Below are 18,277 nucleotides of genomic sequence, written 5' to 3' on the forward strand. Positions count from 1 at the left end.
CTGGACCCTTTCAGTGTTCTAGCTCCCCTAAGTCTCTGTCTGAGAGAATTCCTGACATTCACTACCCTCTGTTTGAAGAAAACATTCTCTGCTTCTACACCATGACCTATTGATATGAACAAAAGAGGGAACACGTTGGTTCAGGTAAAGAGACTGGCCCTGAACTCAAGGCAGTATTAGACTGAGGATGACATCAAGGGGCCTGAGCAAAATCGCACTTAATGAGAATCGATTGTGACCTCTCCACTGTTTGGAGTCATTCACGGCACAAGGGAAGATGTTTATCACTGCCGGACATCAATCATCTCACCCATGGGACACATTTGCAGAAGATCCTCAGGATAGCTCCCTCAGCCCAGGCATCTCCAGTCGGTCATTATAGAATACGTACAATATGGGAGGAGACCATTCAGTACATTGAGTCCAAACTGAGCAGAAGTGGGGATATTCACAGAAGTTTACATCATGTTCAGAACAAGTTGTCCCTACTCAGCTCTTGAAATAGTCAGTGTCCATGTGCAACAAGAACTGGACGCCATTCAAGATCATGCTTTTAAAACCTGGGTAACATTCATGTAACAGCAATGGCAGACACTGCACATTTTCACTGCAAACGGAGGTGCTCATTCAGCACCAAAATCTGAATTCACAAGAATATGGGGAAGTTATTTAGCCCATGAAATTATTGGACAGCATGTGTGGTAGCTCATTCAGTCCCTCCTGCCTATTACACAGGAAGAGAAGGAATCTGCTCACTCCCACATGTCACTTACACGGGATCAGAAAGAGACCATTTCACACCCGGAGTCACTTACAAAGGAACAGGAAGACGTCATTCAGCTTCTCAAGTAACTAATACAGGAACAGGAAGGTGTCAGAGATGCTCCAACATCACAAACAAATGGAGCAGTGACTGAACAGATGGACTGTTCCAACCTGGTCCACATGGCTTAATTACTCGTATGTGCTACTTGAACATGGTTTTCTGGCAGTAGGAATGACGCCAACTTTATTAACCATTCTCCAAGATGTCTTCCATCTTTAATAAAGCAGACCCATGGTCTCCATGGAGGTCAGAAACTGATGCAGAATTGCTAACTCTTTCAGAATTAAGATATTGTGACTGCTGACAGGATTGTGTACAAAGTGACATTCAATACAATGTCACACAGTAACTGTGCATTCAAGTGTCTAGAGTTCATTCAGAGCCTGTACCTTTCTTTCAATCGAAATGGGGGGTCTGCAGAGACATATAAACTTTTGGGAATCAAACTTCCAATGAATAGTGTGGAAATTTGACCCTATTCAGCTGTTTGGGATGTAATGAGTGTCTGTCCGTAACCATCAAGTTTCAACTTCTTATTCTCTCACAGCGATACAAATTAAACACATAGATCCTGAACTCTCTCCTCATGGTACCATCATGCCAGGGTTTAATCTGGTGAAACTCTTTTGCACTCTCTCTGTGACAAAGAGATCATTATTTATAAAAGAGACCAATCCATACACAATGCACCAAATACTCTCTCAACAAAACACTACCATTGGGAAAGATATACCAACTCTGGTACTTCAATCATTTTGCATGAAGAGCCACATATCACTTACTCCCTGCAACGTTGGTGACTTATGACCAAGGTCATCCAGGGCCTTTTCAACAGCAGCACTTCCCGATCTCTCACCATTGTAAAAAAAACATAAATGTGAATGAAGGTATTTGTTCATATCTGATTCAGTTTTTATACCTTGTGAACAGCTATTGCCCAAACACTGATCCTTCTGATACTCAACAAGCCTTCAATCCAGAGAAAATTCCTACTCCCTTCATTATCTCCAATGTCCAATTTTTAATCCATGTGGTATATATTTCACACCTACATACCCAAGGAACTTAACATTCCCTACTCAACTGCATTCAACTATTTCAACGTCTGCTGAAAATTTAAATACTCCATTCCCATTGTTTCTCAATTGTCGATGTCACAGCGGACAATTTCCACAAATTCCAGCAAGTTTTTCAAAGATCATTTCCCTTTCCTGAATCTAGGCCGACTCTACCAAATCAGATCACTATTCTCCACGTGTCTAGTTGTCACATTCCTTATAAAAGATTACAATATTTTTCTCACAGCTGACATCAAGCTGTTTAGTTTTCTGTTTGCCCTCTCCATCCTGTGTTAAATATTTAAGTTTACAACAGCTGCTTTCCAGTCTGCAGGATCCTTTCCAGAATCTAACCAGCTTTGAAAAATAATCAGTAATTATTTCACTAGCTCTATTGCCACCTCCTCAATAATCTGGGATGCAGCTCATCAGATTCAGTAACTCATGAAACTTCAATTCAATTAGATTTTCAAAAACATATTCTTCATTAATTCCAATTTCCTGCATTTTCTCATTTTTACTAGTCCCCCGTTCCTTAGTATTTCTGGAAGTTATTTTCTGTGCCTTCCCCTTTGGCGATGGAACCAATGAATTCCTCTCAGCTGGCAGATGGCTTCTGTCAGCTCGTGAATACATCAGAGGACTGCACTTCAGAGATGGTGGATGTATCACCCATTCCTGCCTGGAAAGTTCCAGAATCAATCCAGTTCACTTCATGGTGAGAGTCAGTACAGTCCTGTCCCTGGTGTGAAGCTACAGGCTATACTGAAGGAGGGGACACAGTTCAGTGACCACCTCATTTTTGAAACAAACTGGTTTCGCACTTTACACTTGGAATAGGTCCAGCTTAGACAAATGTTCCTGGAAATCCCAGGGAGGAATGTGCAGTGCCCAGCCCCACCCTGTTTTCCACAGCTTCCCTTCTCTTTAGTCTCAGATCCATTTGTTTACCATGGACCCAGATACTCTGAAAATGCAGTGTCCAGGGTAGGGTCAACAGGCCATCGGGTCTCCCTGAATGAACGCAGCAACTGACAATACAAACCTGAGAGCACCATCCACAGAAACTCCACTGACTTTCCAATGACAGCAGCAAGCCAATTCCCCACACCCATGGTGCACCCATTCAGTGCTCAAAATGCCTCTGTCTCCTCAGTTTCTCTTCCTAACTGAGAAACCCGTTGCATCTCTGCACAGTTCTACAGTAACAGTTCCACTTTCCAAAGAAGCAGTTGACAATGTAATATTGTGTTTCTCTTTATCTCAGCACTAGTATTGCTGATGGAGTTGATCACCACACTCAGAGAAGAGAGACACGGGGAACTTTACTCAATTCAAGCAGGGACATCCCAAAATGGATGTGATAGTCAGGAATATGGGAAAAGGAGAAATGTTCGAATAACTTCCCATCCTATTTTCCTTCCAGTCCATCATCAGCAATCCTTTTGTTTGCTTTTCCTTTCTCTCTCTCTCTCTCTCTCTCTCCCTCTCTTGCTGGACATTTCTCCACCCATTCAACACAAACCTCCCATTCACCCTTCCAACCATCCCTGATATAAATAAAATTCTTTATTAGTTGCATTTAGTTTTGATATGTTCAATGAACTCTATACGTTATCTGTTTTTCTCCAGTCCGACAGACTGCCATACCTGCTGAGAATCTCCAACATTTTTTCAGACGCTGGAGAATGTTATTTCAGGTCTCCTGCATCCACATTTCCTTGGTAATGTCACCTTTAATGTTGTTGTTTCCCGGGATGCCAGCATCACTGGCAAGGACAGCATTTGTTGGCCATCAGTAATTGCCCTTGACCACGTGGACATTTGTGAAAGCGATTTGGAGCCAACGACATTGTTATGGGTCTGAAATCACGCTTAGTCCAAACAGGGCAAAAATTTTGAGTTTCTTTACCAAAGGTTATCATTAAAATAAGAAAAGAAATCCTGATGGTTTATGGTTGCCATGAGTGAAATTAGGTTTCATTCCAACTTTTGTCATTCGAATTTAAGTTTAGATATCGGCTGTGGTAGGATTTCAAACAATGTTTTTAGAGTCATAACCTATGCCTCTGAATTAAAAGGTCAGTGACACTACTAATCTGATACAGAGTCCCTGTTGTGAAGTAACTGTAGAGACAAGAAGAAGCTTATGGTCAAAATATTTGGAACTGGAAGAGTGGTAATAAGAGAACTGGAGCCATAAAATCTGTCATTAACGAAGGGGTGGATGATAGCTAATTCAGCAACAGCAATGAGGCATAGCTGGAGACTGGGGTGTCGGAAGATTTGATGACAGAGAGAATATAGAGACATAAAACAGTTCAGGGCAAAAAAAGAGATTCAAGGTTCCGAACAGTCTTGTTCCTTCTTATAAGTTTGTGAGTAAGGAGTTTGGAAATGCATGCAAACTAAGTGGAATTTGTGACTGTAAGTTCATATATTTGTTAAATATAATTAACTGGAATAGCAATAACCTTCACCATCGTTTATACATTGACAGAGATAGGCTTACCGGGAACACCAATAATAGCGAGGATGTGAAAGTACCCAGCTTGAATAATCATCAGTATGGCTTGTATCCACAACTCTAACCATGCCCAGTCCCGTGAAAGATAGTAAAGACCCAATGATAAACTCTTGTCCATTGTTGGACATTCCAGTCTAATGTTCTCAGACTCTGATCCATTGTTGGAACATTATAATGTTTTTAGATTCTGATTTCTCCCTCTCTCTGCAGCTGCTGATCCCAATCGTGTTGAGGATGATGCTGCCCCAAATACTATGGCATAACAAGTTGAAAGAAGCCCCTAATTATGATAGAGGGAAACCCTCCAGTGACCCAGTTAGATCCAGGAATTCTGATATTAATCTCAGTCACTGAACAAACAGCTCCAGTTAACTCCTTTTACGATAACCCTGTTATAACACAATAATACTTGGTGTGGTGGGATGTTGACATCGCTGACTATTGGGTTAATGGCACAACTCCAGTTGTAAAAATAGAGCTGAGGGAGAGAGATGATGCTTTCTCTTCACAAGCTTGATGATTCTACTGTGTTTTGGAAATACTGTGTATTGCTGGGGTCCCGAGGCCGTCTGTGTCTGATCACCAGGCCAGCTGCATCCTTTTGTTTGATTTATTTCTGTTTAATTTGACATTTATCTTACCATAATTTAATGGCTTAGGTTGGTTAGGCATTTTTGAGAGGTTCCTACAGTGTCATAGACAGTGTAGATACGGCCCATTCCTTGTGGTCCTTGCAGCCAAACAGTGTTTGAATAAATTGTGTTTTGCTTAATTGGAATTTTTTGACCAAGCGAATTGTATCTGAAACACAGCACCTCACATTTAGCTTTAAAGTATTTAAAAAAAAACATGTTCGGCCCAAGGTCACCTTCTCCATGTCCATAACAAGAGCGACAGATATTCACGTTTTACTTGGATAATTACTTAATGGATAACATGTTGCGGAAATATGGGGTTAAATAGTGGAGTGGGCCGAGCTGGAGGAGTGATAGTTAAATCAGGAATTATATCGGATACTCAATCCACCTCACAGATCAAGCCAACACACGTATAAGCCCAGATGAAATATCTGTTCATCATTAAGCATAAACCAGGCCAGTGTATTGCTCAGCAATACGTCCAGGATCGAACAATGTTCAGAGCTCACCAGTCCACTTCTTATCTGTCCAAAAGTGCATTGATATATAAACCTGCAGAGCACAAAAGTGCATTGTTCTATAAACATGGACTGGGTATCTTTCCAGCATGGGGAGCTGTGCAGTGAATAGCAATGTAGTTATCTGTTAATCTAGAACATTTACCTTCCCAGAATGTACAGCTGTCTACACTAACCACTGCATTGCTGAGTACCACTGTGTTAAATCATAGCCCTACGTGGGGAAACTTGCAGCCCATGCTGGAAATGACAGGATGTGCAGTTACCATCCATTTCCAGCTCCATAATCCACATTGTGCCATGACAAGGGGGCGCTGTGGTTGTGAAACTCATCGCCAGAAAGCGGCCATGAATCAGATGAAATGCCGCCAAATGGGAGGATCTTGGTAAAAGAGAGGGGGAGATTGAGAGAGAATTTCAGAGAAGTATCTGATGGTAGGTTTAAAACTGTGAAACGAAAACATTTCAACAACATCTTGCAATATGGGTCACTGTTTCCATGATGATGGGTGAACAGGATATTGGTGTTAGTTAAGATGGTGGAGAGTCTTGGATGAGTATTTGTTCTGTAGCTTTAGAACTGGGAGCAGGGTCAGCACAGTCTTTGACTCATTGGGCTGAATCTAACAATAGCTTGTCTCAGTGCAATTTTCATTGAGTGTGACAGAAGGATTGTCTGCACGAGGCTGAGCTAGTTTCCTGGTGCTATCTTATCGAACTCACCTCATTACCTACCCATCCCATCCCACGGTGTCCCTCTCATTCAATACCAGCTCGAATCTCCCACCCATCATGGCTGGAGGTACTCACCATCGCCCTGATGTCCCTGTATATTCCTTGATCCCTGGCACTGGTTCCAACTTTAAAAGGCCAAGGGGAACACAGTTGAGCTTTCTCAGTTTGGAGCTGCCCTGTACAGTTTATCCCGAGCATGGCAGAAAAGGGGCAATTAGACTGCGGTTTGTCGACAGAGGCACGGAGGCCTTGGTGGATGGGCTAGTACAGAGGGGGTCCATTCTCTTCCCAGAGGGGGCCACACCACAATACCCACCGAGCATGGTCTGCGCTCACCACCCAGCTCAGTGCAATATCTGCGGTTTGAAGAAATGTCCAGCAATACAGGACAAACATCAAAACCTTCCCCGCTCTGGCAGGAATAGGGTCACCGTATTCTCTCTGCTCCCTCACACTCACTGCATAACTGGTATAGCACCTTCCCCCGAATAAGACTCCATCACCCTCACTACTGCATGCAGCACCTTCTCTCTCTCTCTCTCACCTACGAATAAATGTTTAGAAAATGTTCTGGAGAATGTTGTTTCTACAATTCTCTGGATGATGTCGTTTGTACAATGTTCCAGATAATTTTCAAAATAATTATCAACTTCAGCAAAATGTTCGTCCCCCAGTGTGTAACACATCAGGGGAAGGAGCAGAGTTGTTTTTTTAATACTCAGGATGAAAGTGCATCATGAGGCCATTATGCCTCTCAAATTTGCTCCATTATTTAGATAAAGGTAGCACCTAAACATTTGAAGAGTCTCTCTCTTCTTTAAGACAGACGCCACTTTGGAGATTCTCCAATTTTGCTGGAACACTCCAGTAACCCAGAGAGTTATAGAATATTTCACACCATGCCACCAGTCACTCTGTAACCACTTCTATTAAAACCAGCTATGAATTGCTGATGACCTGTTTACCCTTGGTCTTATCTGTTTGAGAAAATCGTTGTTAGTTTTGTTAGACATAGTGCAAGAACTTCCATCCGACTACAATTTTGTTTATAATATTGAAACTCATTTTGACTTCCCCTGTGAGGAACGATGTAAAATACTGTTTTAAATTCTCTGCCTGTTCCCTCAAACCCATTCTCCAGTCACATCCTACAGGTGTCCCACATATAATTTCCTGCCTTTCTTCCAAGGGTCACACGCACACACATTATGAACGTTTTTATTAATCGATATAGAAAAACTATTGGGGCTAGTTATTAAAAAATATTTCTTGCCAGTTTGGAATATTTTTCTTTATATTTTGCTTTATATTAACTGCTTCTGGTTCCAAAAATAAACATCCCAAATGTGGCCGATGCTCGAGCTCACCAAGCCGAATTCTTTAGTTTGTGATTGATTAGTTATCCATCACAGCCTAAATGCATCATGGGTGGTTCATCTTCACATCTTAATATCATCTTCTTTTTGACCATAGTCCATCATTGCTGAGCGTTATGAAGTATCTGCTTAAATATCTTCCTCACACATCCACTGACCTTCACTTGGGTCTATTTTCACATTCTGTTTTAGACCAGATATAAGACAAAATTCTACAACTGAAATGCCTTGCTCTTTTCAATCATTTGGGGGGACCTCCGTATGTGGCTGAACACATGATCAGGTGAGTGTGACGCCATTTTCACAGTTTCTCTGGCTCTATTATTTCTGTTCGATGATGCAACATTCCAGTAGGAATCTTCATACATTTCCACCTTTTCTCTCAAACAAGAATACCTCTAACTCTGATGGACCGATCCTTCAGCTGTGACTGTCCCATCTCGCTCGCTTCTCCCCTTACTCCGTCCCCTCCTTCCCAGAACAAAGATTGACTTCCCCTTGTCCTCACTTCCTACTGCACTAGAATCCACATTCACAGAATCATCCTCCGCCACTTGCACCACCTCCAGCAGGACAGCACATTCAAACACATCTTTCCTTCCCATCCACTGTTAGCATTTCACAGGGACCATTCCCTCTATGACACCCTCCCTCATCCCAAACACTTCCCCACTCCTCACATGGCACCTTCCCATGCAATTGCAGAACATGAAACACTTGCCCATTCACCTCTTCCCTCTCACTGTCCAAGGCCCCAATCACACCTTCCAGATGAAGCAACATTTCACTTGTACTTGTTCCAAACAGTCTCTTATCATTCCTGCTCTAACGCAGTCTCCTTTACACTGGGGTGAACCAAACAGAGATTGCTTTGAGGAACACTCCCACTCTGTCTGTAGGAATGACTCTGACACCTTCATTGCTTCCCATTTCAACAACCTACCTTGCTCTGATGCTGCCATTTCAGTCCTGGGCTGCTGCAATGTTCCAATGAAGCACAACTCAAGCTCACTTTACAGAACCCTCCCTTTACACTTTTGTATGTTACAGCGTGTAGGGGTTAATATACAAATCCATAACTTCACAGCCTGACTCCATTATGGCAGTTCTCCATTTTTCATACATTCTCCCTCCTGGCCTCCCTATGACCTTGTGTAATTGTGTCTTCTTTATCTTGCACTCAGTGGAGAGAACCCCTTTCCTCCATTCACATCTTAATTTAAAGCCATTTCACATCATCTTCTCATTCACCTTTCCTCAAAGCTCGTTTATATTTTGCAACACTCTCATTTCCCCGTCAAGGGATTTAAAAGCTCAGTTTGCAATCCATTTCAGTTCTGAAGAAGTGTCATACTGGACATGAAACACAAACTCTGTTTCTCTGTCTCTGCAGATGCTGCCACACCTGCTGAGTTTCTCCAGAAATGAATGGGCACAGAACAAATTTCCAATTAAACGGATAACTCTGGATACTGGAACTAAAACACAAATATTGCTTGATAAACTAGGAACATTCTGGAAGGGTCACTGCACCTGAAAGATTAACTCTGCTTTCACATCACAAGATGCTGCCAGACCTGCTTAGTTTCTTCAGCAATTTCTGTTTTTTAACAAGTTTCACAGGCGTGTGACAAAGCTGCTCAAACGTCTCGTCCATTATGGCGCACCTGACACCAGGAAGTAAACATAACACAAGGTGCACACATTCATTGTTTCTGAAAATACATAAGGGTGGCACCATTGAGACTACAAAGCTCTTAATAATGGTCAGGGAGAGAAACAGAGGGAAACACATTCTCTTCAAACTCAGATGATAGCATTACAGGAATGGATGCGATTCAGATAAATATGTTAAAAGTTGAGTAATGTTACAAATTGGAGGCGTGACACCAGGGAGAACCCTGAGCAGAATGAGAATATGAAACTGGAAGTGTTACCACATCAGAAATCAGGTTAGGTCACTAAGTACAGGGCTGATGGGTGAATGGATCTTGATGTGAACGGGGGATAGTCAGTAGAATTGAATTGCATTTATTGGAGCTCAAACTGGGCATTCATGTGGTACTGTAGAATCACAGTAGCAGCAGAACTGTATTCAATAACAATCTGTAACTTTTTCCCCAGGATAACCCTCAGTCTACCATTACCATCAAGCCAATCTATGGTTCAGTGACGAGTGTGGGTGAACATGACAGGGTCAGAACCATTTGTACCGAATCCTGATGGCAACCCATTAAATTTACCGCACTTGAGTGGTTACATTCCAAACAGCAGAACTAACATCTGATATCGAGGGCGGAATGATCCTGAGATCATATCGAAGCTCTGCAGTCCTGCCACATCCAGACATAAATGTCGATGGACTATTAACCAACTCACTGGAGGAGAGCACTTCACAAATATCGCCATCCTACTTAACAGAATAACCCTTACATCAGTGTAAAGGTCAGGGACGCAGTATCTTCACCGTCCTCAGAAGTGTTGAGTTGATGATCCACCTCACTCTCGCCATGATGCCCACAGAATCACAGATGCCAGTCTTTAATCAATCTGATTCTCTGTACGTGATATGAAGAAACAGCTGAACACAATAGATACGCCAAAGGCAATGGGCCCTGACCCGATTCCTGCAATATGATTCAAGACTTGTGTTGCACAACAAGCCGTGTCCATGGGGAAGCTGTTTCATTCCAGCTCCAACTCTGACATCTCCCTGGCAATGTGGAAAATTACTCAACTATGTCCAGTTCCCTAAGAGAGGAATAATTACAATCTGACCAATTACCATCTTCTCAGTCCCATCACAAAAGCCAAATTGGTGGGAGTTCTTTTTGACAGAAAAGGGAACGAGCACAGAAATAACTTGCTCAGTGTGATTTCCGATAGGTCCCCATGTGGAGATGGTGATGTTGTGGAAATGTCACTGGATTACTGATCCAGACCAGGCTAATGCTCTGGCAGCTGGTGGAAGTTAAAAGCAATTAATAAAATATTGATATCTAAAATCTGGTGTCAGTAATAGTGACCTTGAAGCCAATCTCGATTATAAACATCAATTACCTTCCCCAGTGTACTTTCAGGAAGTGAATCTCCCGTGTTTTCTTGGTCTGGCCTAAAAGTGACTCCAGACGTACAGACATATGATAAATTATTCAATAGTCTCTGAAATGGCCAAGCAAGACAATCAATTATATCAAACTGCTCCAACGTCTTAAATCTGGACAGAACACTTGGCCCCAGCCTCAGTATCAGAACGGGAAATACAGTCCGGTTGACCCTACAGAGGCCTTCTTCCTAACATCTGAGAGCTGGTGGCAACATTTACAAAGCTTTCCCACAGAACTGCACAGAAACATCGGGAACGGAGCAGGTCATTCAACACACTGAGCCTCCTTCATTGCGCACCTTTATTCATAAAGTGAGCTCCCAATGCTGTGACATGATGCCATCCCCGGCACCAGCTGAACAGCAAAATCCTGCCTCAGGATCATCTATCTGCAAAATGCACCCTTAGTAATTTAAGCGAAAACAGGAATGTAATCCACTCTGCAAGCCTTGAACTTGAGCCTGAAAGTGGGATTTGTAATCTACATTTAGAAGGAACTTTATTTCAAACGGGGGGAAAATCTTGGAGAGAACTGGAATTCTGCGTTGGCATCACGTGGTCAGTCAGCTCGCGCGCTTTCTGGTGAAGATCTTGGTGAAAGGTACAGTGCTGTAGTCAGTGACTGTAGTGTTAATTTGTTACATTTGTACTAATTCATTACAATATATGTTTTAAAGATTTGTGTAGACTGTCCTATCGTTTGTGTTAGACTGACTATTATTTTTGTTTTGATTTTTACTGATATTATTGGAAGTTCGCCGCTTGCCCTCTATTTCCAATTGGTCTCCTTGTTTTCTTTAATACAGTGTTCTATAATAGTGTTCCACAGGAATGCAGCTGCCGCATAATCGGGTAACTACCTGTAATGACCACTGATCCTCTATCTCCACACCATACTCCTGCTCTCTTCCTATTCCTTTAGTGTCTAGAAATCCTTATTTATATTCAGCTCCTTGGCTTCCACAGCCTAATGTCGTCGAGGATTCCCCAGGTTCACCGGTCTCTGAGTTCAGACATTTATTCTCATCTCAGTGCACTTTGGCCTTTCTGTATCTAATGATGTGGGCCCTTGTTTTAGCCATCCCAGCCAGGGAATTGTCATCCTTGCTTCCATACTGTCTCGTCCTGTCGGAGATGTACATAGTTCACCCATGTTCCTAAACCGTTTGGAATACAGGCCCAGTCAACTCAACTCTGCTCCCACAACAAGCCTGTCATCCCAGAGTTCAGTCTGGTCACTCTTCGCTGTACTCCCTCAATGTCAGTTTTGTCCTTTCTTAGGTAAGGAGACCAAAACTGCACACAATACTGCATAATGTTCGATTTTGGGTCACGCCAAGGCCATGTACGACTGTAGTCAGACACACTTACTCCTGGACTCAAATCCCCTTGAAATGAAAGTCAACACACCATATATTTTCAACAATGCTGTGTATTATCCCAGACAACTGAGCCTGCTCTGACCTTAGTGGGAACATTACAGCAGGCTGGTAATGTTTTGCTGCTGCTGTACAGGAAACTAGTGAGATCACATCTAGAGTAATGTGCTTAGATTTAATCTCCTCATTGAGGAAACGACATTGGAATTAACTCAGAGATTATTACCTCAGATGATTTCTGCAACAAAAGTGTTATTCATAGAATCGCTATAGTGTAGAAGCAGACCATTTGACCCATCGATCCACACTGATACGCTGAAAACCATCACATGCAAACCCCAATCCCCCCAAACCAATCTCTGCAACCTAGCATTCTCCATGACTAATCCACATAACCTGCACATCTTGGGAGGAAACCGGACTACCCGATGGTAACCCTTGCAGGCACAGGGAGAATGTGCAAACTCCACACAGACAGTGAACGAGACTGAAATTGAACCCATATATCTGGTGCTGGGAGGCAGCAGTGCTAACCACTGAGCTACCTCTGTTGGAATGCAGCTTGCCTGCGCAATTCAACCCAAGAAACGTGACATAACAGCAGGGAGCTTCCATACATCTCTAAACCTGTCATTGAGCAACAGGAGGATAACATGGAGATCTTGAGGGGATTGGTCAGGAATAGGTGCAAGACATTCAAGCCATCGTGTTTATAATGTAGGAACACAGGAGGACAATCAGCCCATCGAGTGTGTAAAGCAGGAACAGATTGACTCCAATCAGCCACCCATGCCTCTTACACAGCAATTGGAGCAGATCTTTTACAGCCTCGTGCCTGTCACACAGGAATTATGAAAGGGAACGTCGAGGTTATAGAAAGGGAATAACTTCGAATAACCAACTTCGCACGGGAATGAAAAGTTATGAGTAAACGATTGGGACTGAAGGCAAATTGTTTATTTCTGTTATAAAGAAAATAACGGGAGACTTTCTAAGTCAAAGCACAATCCATCACAGTCGACATGGTTTTATTAAGGGTAAATCATGTTTGAATGATTTCTTAACTTTTTTAAAAAATGCGACAAACAAGGCGAACAAATGGGATCTGAATGATGTATTATATCTGGACTTCCAGAAGGCAATGCATAAAGTGCCTGACAAAAGATTAAGATCAAATACAAGAGCACATGGTGTTAGGAAAATTTATTTGCTTGGAGAAAATATTGGTTAACCAATAAAAAACCATGATATGGAAGTGCTGGCTTTGGACTGGGTTGGAGAAGGTCAAAAACATGACAAAGCACCAGGTTATAGTCCAACGGGTTTATTTAAAAACACAAGCTTCCATAGCGCTGCTCCTTCATCAGGTGTTGGAGAGAGAAGACCTTAGAAACAGAATTTATGAGGAAAGATCAAAGGGTTGTACAACTCATGTGCATGAATTAAACACATCAAAAATGGCTCCTAAATCATTAATCCATTAGAATGGAGATGAAGGTTTTGATTGATTAATCTGCAAATCCGAGAATTTATTCCAAATAACTGCCTCGAGACATCTTCAGGTATTATCGATGTAAAGGAGGTGACCCCTCTGGTCAGGCAATGTATTTTACAGTGAGGTCTTGTTTGGAGTCTGTCTGTGTCTTCATCTGGATTCAGTCTGGGTTCATTTCCAAAGTAAGAGTTTATAAAATACCGCATTAACTGACTGTATACAAATTGTATATTTTTTGACAAAATATAATATATCTGCAACTACAAATCGACAAATGCAAATTCACCCCAGATTCATGGGTGCGCGTGTGTGTGCATGTGCATTTGTGTACACGCGGATATATGTGTTGCAGGGGAGGTGGAGTGTCTGCGTGAGGGGGAGAGAGACAGGGTGTGCATACGTGTGAGAGAGGGGAATGTGTGCGTATGCATGTGAGAGAGGGGGGATGTGTTTATGTGCGGGGAGGAGATGGAGAGAGTGCATGGGTGTATTTAAGGGGGAGAGCGAGAGGATGCATGTATCCTTGTTAAAACACAGACAGATTTGGCAGATTCACTTCTCCACACACACTCACACCATAATTTCAGAGCTTCCCCTCTCTGCAGCCTCTGCTCCATTTGTTGTTTATGTTACAGACCCAGATGCTGTTACTACACTCCCCTTGCTCCATCCAGAGTTGGTTCACAAAATCCTCAAGTCTCCCTGAATGCCCGAGGTAGCTGACAGCACAGCCTCCAGCAAACCATCCCCAGCTCCTCCACTAACTTTTCAGTAACAGGAGTCAGTCAGAACCCCTCAGCTACAAGTTAGACGCCTAGTCCTTTACGATAATACCCGAGGGGCTTCCTCATGTTACTGGCCTCACGATCATCTGAGAGGGACAAACAGGGTTTCAGTGGGCAGGCACAGACCAAGTTTCAAAGGCATGTCTCAAAGCTTCTGGACCCCACTGCACAGCATGGAGCAACAGCCCGCCACATACCATTTCATTGTTTCTGAGCTTCTCAATACCAACACTCGATACATTCGGGACCAAAAAAACAACTCCCGGGAAAGGTACAGAAAAACAAACAATTAATTAACTGATAACATGTTGTGAAAATATGGATAAGGAGACAGGGGAGTGGGAATAATTGGAGAAGTGAGACAATAGTGGGTCCATTCACAAGAATGGAAACATTCATTCTTGCCAGATTCTTGTAAAATTATTGCCAGATCAGTTGAAATGGTTAGTTACTTCAAATTGTGAATCTGCCTCACAGAACCATCCCAGACACCATAATGTGGGACAAGGGAGCAGCCAGAATGGAGAGCTGTGCAGACCATGCAAGTGGACTACTCTATAAACTCGAATACCTGCCCGGCATGGGATTTTTGCAAATCTTTGCCAGTATATTGCTACTATACGTGCACTGCATAAAAGTCTTGCACAGGAAGATTTGCAACCCATGCAGTGAGTGACAAATGTATGGTTCTGTATCTCCACTGCACCAGTATAAGGCAAGAGATTTTGTGTGTGCATGTGTGTATGTGGGTGTGGATGTGTGTGTGTGTGTGTGTGTGTGTATTGGCGACAGTAGATATGACAATTGTTGTTTGAGAGAGAACAGACATGGAGGAAACCAGATTAAATGTGAACAACTGACAGGGGCTTGTGTAATTAACAGAGGGAGACTGAGAACAGTGTCATAGACAGAGGTGACGACGTGCTTGTTAATATTAAGGGAAAGGCATTGCCAGAACCAAAAAACAATATAAACCAATCCATAAAGGAATGGTGGGATTTTTGTCTGCATTTAGATACAAGCCATGGAGTATGGGACTCAAATTTGCTTTGGCAGATTTGAAGGTTGGAGAATCATCAGCAGATCATTGGCTTCATTAAGACTGTATTTCATAGCTCAAAGTTAAAATAGCAGGTGGGATGAACCAGTGAAGTATATTCTGCAGGTGTTGATAGTTAAAATTAGAAATGGTCAGGATATGGTGTCTGTAATCAGTTCGTGGTTAAAGGGATCACCATCGATGTGATTCATCTGTTTCAGCCTCAGTTATTGATCAGGGGTGAGACAGAGTCAGAGGAAGGAAATTGAATTTGTCCCCAGAACAGAAGATAGTGACCTCCAAGCTTTCAATATTTAAATAGCAAGGGCAATGATACAATGAATCCTGGTTCATAACTGAAACTGAGTAGTTCACCCCACAAGGCACAGTGTCAGAACTAAAGAAGGAGAGAAAGTATGAAACAAGTTCACTGTTGTTGTTCCTGGTGGTTTGGATAGGGAATGTTTACAGAGTAGAGTAATTGAAAAGAACAGTAATAAAGTCGCACATGGTTAATGCAAATAATAAATGGACAGTGAAACTTACCAGGGACACCAACAATAGCCAGGATAGGATAATAAATACATTGAATAGTGTAAAGTGCATATTTGATCCACGGTCATAATGGACACCAATAATATGTAGAAAGAATTGAAACATAACCAGATAAACTCCTGTCCATTGTTGGAACATTCCAGTTTGATGTTCTCAGATTCTGTTTTCTCCACCCCTTCTCTCTGGAGCTGCTGATCCCTGTTAGTGCTGTCCGTGTTGATCCCACTCATACCATGGGATAACATATTGAACAGAGTCCACATATCATTAAAAGATGGAAACCCTCCACTCGGTTAATTATAATCCACTGAGACTGACATTAATCACAATCACCAAACAAACAGATTCAGTTAACCACTGACATACATCATGTTACATATCACAATGAAAGGGAAAATCTACTCAGTTTGAATGGAATGGATAAGGTTTGCTGAGGAATCGATTATGAATCTTTCACTCTTTTTAATCTTTCTCCCCTGTATGTGGGAGTATTGCCGGAACATTGTTGGATTGTACATGTTTTGCCCTGTTTCTTTAGGGAACAGGGGTAAAATAACAGTCCGGCTGCGGGGAGGTTTCTACATACCTTTCTGTAATGCTGCTCCTAGTTTGAAATGCCCTGTTATCAAGTTCTTGCATAACATTGAGATATCATTCAGAGCATTGAAACTGCTGCTCAGAAAGAGGGAAAAACAGGAGGCAGTCACTCAACTGTTCGAGACTGGAATACAGGAATAGGAGGCAGTCATTCAACTGCTCGAGATTGGGATACAGGAACAGGAGGCAGTCATTCAACTGCTCGAGACTGGGACACAGGAACAGGAGGCAGTCATTCAACTGTTCGAGACTGAGACACAGGAACAGGAGGCAGTCATTCAACTGCTCGAGATTGGGATACAGGAATAGGAGGCAGTCATTCAACTGCTCAAGACTGGGACACAGGAACAGGAGGCAGTCATTCAACTGCTTGAGACTGGTATACAGGAACAGGAGGGAGTCACTCAACTGCTCGAGACTGGGACACACAAACAGGAGGGAGTCATTCAACTGTTCGAGACTGGGACACAGGGACAGGAGGCAGTCACTCAACTGCTCGAGACTGGGACACAGGAACAGGAGGCAGCCATTCAACTGTTCGAGACTGGGACACAGGAACAGGAGGGTGTCATTCAACTGCTCAATACTGGGACACAGGAACAGGAGGCAGTCAATCAACTGCTTCAGACTGGGACACAGGAACAGGAGGCAGTCAATCAACTGCTTGAGACTGGGACACAGGAACAGGAGGCAGTCAATCAACTGCTTGAGACTGGGATACAGGAACAGGAGGCAGTCAATCAACTGCTCGATACTGGGATACAGGAACAGGAGGCAGTCACTCAACTGCTGGCGACTGAGACAGGGGGAAATCTGGGAGCGAGTGAGGTGCCAGGATCCTGTTACACAGGAACACAAGGATGTGAAACAATCCCCATCAGTATAGGTCACTGGGAGAGAAGGGGAATTGTCTTGTTTCTGACAGAAATATCTGAATAAGTTGCATGAGCCAGCCATTCAATCCTGCTCTAACATTCTCCAAAACCATGGCTAATCTGATTGTGATTTCCTCATTCCATTTTACAGAGATTCCCCTCTCTGCAGTCTCTCTCCATTCGTTGTTCATGTTGCAGACCTAGATGCTCTAACTGCAACCCCCATGACCCAGCCAGAGTAGGTCACCAAAACCTCTAGCGTTCCTGAAAGGCCCACAGCAGCTTAAAGCACAGTCTCCAGGAAACCGTCCCCAACATTTCCACGAATGTACCAAAATTAGAATTAAGTCAAATGTCACTCAAATGCAAGTAGGAAGCCTGGTCTGAATCAATAACAGTTGAGGGGATTACTCATGTTAGTGAGCACACATCAGCAGCGAGTCATGAACACAGGCGTTCAATGGATTGGCACAGAGCAAGTTACAAAGATGTGCCTGGCAACTACTGAAACCCCACTGTCCAATATGGAGCACAAGGCAGGATACTGGGAAGTCAAAGAAAATGCAAGCTATGCATTTTGAACATTGTTTCTAAGCTTCTTAATGTTGGAAGCTAATGCTCTTGGTGAGCAACATTCAAGGCAAGAGGAAGATATGGGACAGTTATTCACATTAAAACTGGACAATTAAAACTGAATATTAGGGTTTAAATACCAACAGTTTAAATAGCAACAAATAGGAGAGATTTGGGAAATAGGCAGAGAGAGAC

Source organism: Chiloscyllium plagiosum, unplaced genomic scaffold, assembly GCF_037043375.1.
Source record: "Chiloscyllium plagiosum isolate Xiang-an unplaced genomic scaffold, Cpla_swu_hap1 HiC_scaffold_9, whole genome shotgun sequence".
In the NCBI taxonomy this organism is placed as follows: Eukaryota; Metazoa; Chordata; class Chondrichthyes; order Orectolobiformes; family Hemiscylliidae; genus Chiloscyllium; species Chiloscyllium plagiosum.